This window comes from Lactuca sativa, chromosome 6, assembly GCF_002870075.4.
Source record: "Lactuca sativa cultivar Salinas chromosome 6, Lsat_Salinas_v11, whole genome shotgun sequence".
In the NCBI taxonomy this organism is placed as follows: Eukaryota; Viridiplantae; Streptophyta; class Magnoliopsida; order Asterales; family Asteraceae; genus Lactuca; species Lactuca sativa.
In genome coordinates, this window is record NC_056628.2 from 141,394,664 (window position 1) to 141,399,957 (window position 5,294).

Genomic DNA, 5,294 nt, shown 5'->3' on the forward strand with positions numbered 1-5,294 from the left:
TATGTGATAGTTACAAAATAAGGTAAGGATTATCTTATTAATAGGTTGGACGAATTTAAGGTGATAAGGCCTTAGAATTCGACTAGGATAAGGGTTTTCAAGGCTTGTCTTATGGTTACTTGGTGGGCAAAACAACTAGATAAGGATAAGGACTAAAACCCTAATCTCTACACCTATATAAAGACCCCAAGGCTCGTGAATTCGGCCATGCCTTCCCAAGAGGTCCTAGAGACGAATTCTAATACCTCCCCTCTCTCCTTATACCTTCTCCATTTGCTCTTGGTGTTTGTAAGCCATTAGAGGAGTGACACTTGTGACTCTAAGCCTTCCAAGGTCAATTCAAGGAGGGATTGGGATTGTTATTGCTACATAACAATCAAGGTAATATCATAAACCTAATTTTATGTTAATATCGATTTCCATATGCTAGAATTAGGGTTTATAGTCTTGGGTTCAAAGCATGTACAATAGAGAAACCTAGATCCAAGCATTAGGGTTTGTATGAGCACATAGGATGTCTTATGACCAAAACCCATCAGTGGTATCAGAGCCTTGATTGGTTTCTATTGTATTGATGCCTTGTTAATTTGTTGATGCTTGAAAAAATCGTTTTTTGCCTCATGCCTGATGTGCTCGGCGAGTCCATAAGGGGACTCGGCGAGTTTAGCTGTCAGACAGGCGGATTTTCGGGATTTTTACCTATTTTGACTTAGGATAATTGCCATAATTGTTTAAACTTAATAAAATTAGAATTTTGTTAATCTCTTATGATTATCCTTGTCAAAATAAAAGATTTTGGTCATCTAATTAGATAATTGTTACCTTATTTGATATATGTTAAGTTATGGAAATTATTTGATCATTATCTTGCAAGAATTTGAACTAGATCTAATTAGATAACCACCAATTATAGTTAATTGACTTATTTGAATTATGTGATCTAGAATATTCTTGACAAAGTTTGGAATAGTTTCAAATTAATCCCTTTAGGATTTATAGTTTAAATTTAAACCCAAAAGTTTTGTTGTTTTAAAATTTAAATAGTTAAAACCCTAATGTTTTGAAAAAGGTTTCAAAACTTGCCCTCAAGTTTTGGAATTTAAAGTTTGATTAAATGGTTTAATTTTGATGTATATTTAAATTCTAAACCCTAATGTGTTGAAATGTTTCAAAACTTGCCCTCAAGTTTTGGAATTTAAAAGTTGATTAAAATTTTAATTAGGAATGTTAAATTCTAAAACTCTAGTATAGTTTTGAAAAGTTCAAATCACACCCTTATGGTTTTATTAATTAATTAAGGTGTATAATTAAAAGAAGTTTAATAAATCCATAAAAGTTTTGGTTTACAATTTAATTGAATTAAAAGTATAATTGTTAAATTTAACCACCTAATATTTTAAAAGTGTAAAATACACCCTATACTATATATAACATTAAAAGTCTAACATTATATATATGTATGAGTAAAAGTCAGTCTTACCGTTAGTAGGCCTCATTCACGAAGCTGGTCTAAAAGGGGTGTTTAAGGAAATTGCCTATAAAATGGCGATTGAATGGGTATCCACTAGTGGAGGGTCGTTAGCCGAACGGGTAGGATAGGACAAAACCTTCCATTATAAGTATAATGAAGTATAAAAGTAACTAAATGTTTTCATAAAATTCCCAATCTTAGTTACTTAGGCAAAAGTGAATGTATGCAATTCCATGAAATTACACTTTGTGCCCTTGCAAAGACGTTAGTGGAGCGTGTGTGGTTTACCGGCACACTAAATGGTTCTAAGCAAAGGTAGCAAAGGGTGACTCAATGTTTGTCATAGTTCGGTGGAGCGTGTGTGGTTTACCGGCACATCGAATAGGTGACTGTAACATGTGAGGGCACCATGTAGTTTGCATGGTTATTCACACCCGCTTTGTGATCCTCGGCATCCCAGTCACAAACAAGAGGGGCATATCGAGATTTAAACATGCCATTGAAAGTTCAATGAATCTCAAAGGATCTAGGAGTTTTCATAGATTTAAAACTTAAATTTCTTTTTCGTTTTTCATGGTGGAAATTAGTGAATCGTCATTCACTTACCTTCAAATGTTCTGCAATTTGGGTTACGGCATCCCTCTCCCGAATTGTAGAATATTGTGTTGGGTCCTAGCCTTAGTATCTCATTTGGGTGATTTGCTAAGGACTCAATCAATCAACTAACTTGAATTTGTTTTTCTCCCGTTTTGTAGATGTCAAAGTTTGACAACTATGGTATTCTCAAATCCCGTGGAACAAGCATTCCACATGAAAATGGTATTCCACGATTCTATCGAGGAACGAGAAATCATGCTTCACTTCCTCCTCCTCCTCCTATTGTTCTCCCCAACCCACAAGATCGAAGAATTGAAAGGTTCAATATCACTAAGGCCCTATTGGAAATGAAACATGAAGATGGTAAACCCGTGTGTGCCGACGTTCAAGGAATGAAATCACACATTGATAGGTTGATAATGTTGGGTGTGTTATTCCCAGATGAGTTGGCTGTGAATTGGGTTTTGCAGTCACTTCCTGAATCATATAATGAGTTCAAAAGAAAGTATTATATGATGGATCATGACGACAACCTCATTGACCTAACTTACATGCTCATTGCTGCTGAATCAGAAATGATTTGGCGAAGCAATGGAGCATATTTGTTGGAAAAGTCAACCGACCATGCTTCTAAGGACGTTCTAGGAGAACCGACATGCGTTTGCTGCCAAAAGAAAGGGCGTTGGGTACAAGTCTGCCCAAAGAGCCTGAAGAGTCCAGAAGATGGGAGAGTCAAAGAGTATGGTTGCGCTTCAGGTAAAATCCACTAACTCCATTAAGTTCCTATTCATTAATTCTTAATACATAATGTAATAAGATTGCATTTGAACGTTTTACAGGATCGGTGAAAAGAAAGGAAGCTTGGTGAAAGAGCAAGATGAATCTAATCACAAGGAATGGATCTTGATCGCATGGACTTGAAGATTAGATTTTGAGCTTAGATAGTTATGATAGAGTTGTTAGAAGTTTTTCTTTTGAAATACATAGTTTTCAATGGATTTTGCATTGTAAGGACAAATGTTTTCCGCTGCTTTTATAAAAAAAATAAATTTTCGTTTGACTTATTTATTTGTTTATTTCCTTGCAATGAAATCGTTATGAAAATTGGTGTTTGCATATTTCTACAAATGGATTTGGTTCTTATTATGTTATTTATGGAAAGTCGAGAGTTTACCAAATAGGGAGAGTTTCTCATCGCCCAAGTTTCAATTGGACAGAAACTTGGAATCATGCAACTTGGTTGCACGATGAATAAGAAATTTCATATTTGGAAATTAGACTAATTCATTGACAAAGTGTCAGATGAAGGACTAGGAGATCGAGCACACAAAGTTGCGTGTTGATCAAGTCCACCATAAGAGTAACAATGGTATTCGTCATGATTTACTAAAGGTTTAGTAAATATGATTATACTTACAAGATTAAGTGTAATTCTGAATTGATTAAAGGGTTTAGATCAATAGCAAAACGAATAAGAAGAATCAAGTAGGCAGAAAGATAAAAGTTTCTCCATTCTAAGAAGATGGGAGAGTACCTTTTATGCTTTATGATAGGTCTTAATGATTAAGAACCATATCTCAATTGATCCTCTAAATGAGTCTGAATACAATTGTATGTCTAAGAAGAGGATTCAAGAATTGAAGAAATTGTTAAATCAAGAAGTCTATCATACTTCGTTCCAATAACAAGTCTTAAAGTTAAGATTGTGACAATGAGTGAAAAGTATTAAAGGTTTATAACATTCATCAAATGTGGAAAGTTGTGATGTCTTGAATAAAGACAAAGACCAACTAGGACCAATTTATGAAGTGTTTTGATAAAAACTACACTAACTCTTGAATATTTGTTTGTCAAGAAATGTTTATTGGCAAGAGAATCTTATATGTCAAGGACACTACTAGAAAAAAGGCCTTTTACGACGCTCATTGCGCGTCGTAAAACGCTCAGACGACGCGCAAATGCGCGTCAAGGAAGGCCCTATCATAACGAGAGATGACGAGCTTTTGCGCGTCGTCTATAGACGACGCACATTTATGACACGCAATGCGTATCATTAAAGCGTCTGTCAAGAAAGGCCATGTCATAAATGAAGATGAAACACATTTTTGCGTATCGTAATTTTATTTTATTTTTTTAAAAAAATATTTATTGATTTACTAGTTTTCAAATTAAATTTGCATTTTATGTCTCATAATAGAAAATAAAATACCATAAACAAAAAATACAATACATTGCACAAAAGTTAATGTCATACAAAAATTCAATACATTGTAATACATTGGTATTAATGGGATCTAATTGTACATTGCTATTAAGAGGTTTTCCCTAACTATATAACCTATTTGTATAACCAAGTCCAAATGAAAGTATCCACGGCCTTCTTCCAGCTGTGTTAGATTCCGGACGAATTAACCTATATATTAATAAAAAATAATATTAACATATAACAATAAATAATAATAATAGCCATAAGATAAGTAAGTAGCATTACCCTATTAGTTGTCTTCCTCATTAAGTTGCACCTCATTAAGCTGCACCTCACGTGCCTCCTCTTTTGATGTCTTCTGTTTATCTAGATTAACCAAAAAAAAGAAAGAAGCAAAAATATAAATACTATAGGACAGCTTACAGCAAGATTCTTACTAAACATATGAGTTGAGTGATTTTACAATGCTTGTTAACATGATACTGAGAAATTAAAATAAAGATTGTCTGCAACTTACATATGTTCCTTGATTATTCTAAGTTGTGTTCCATCTAGTCCCCATACTCGACATGTACAATCCTCGTTGGTAGTGATGATTAATTGAGATCAGAATTACCCCATACAAAAAAGTAATTAGTTCTCTCGCTAAAACATACACATTTCAAAAAAGTAATGAAAACAGATTAGACAACATTACCTAATGGCAGATGAAAGCACGAAATAAATCAGGGAAAGTTTGTAGAAGTTAGGACTTAGGAAAGTTGTTTGTTGAAATGAAAGGGTAAAACAGTCATTTAACACTTTATCCAGACTAGACAACATCATCCATTCAGTCATGTCCATGTTAAGTCAATTAAGTAAATGAATAAATAGTACCTTTGATTTAAGAGTTTCATAAATGGTGACATAGTTTGATTAATTATGAAAATAACCTTCCTATCTTCTGTAGGCTCAATAAGTCTCTTTAATTATTCTATAAGAGCACCAGTAGCATTTGTATCATAAAGATCTAGAGAAGAG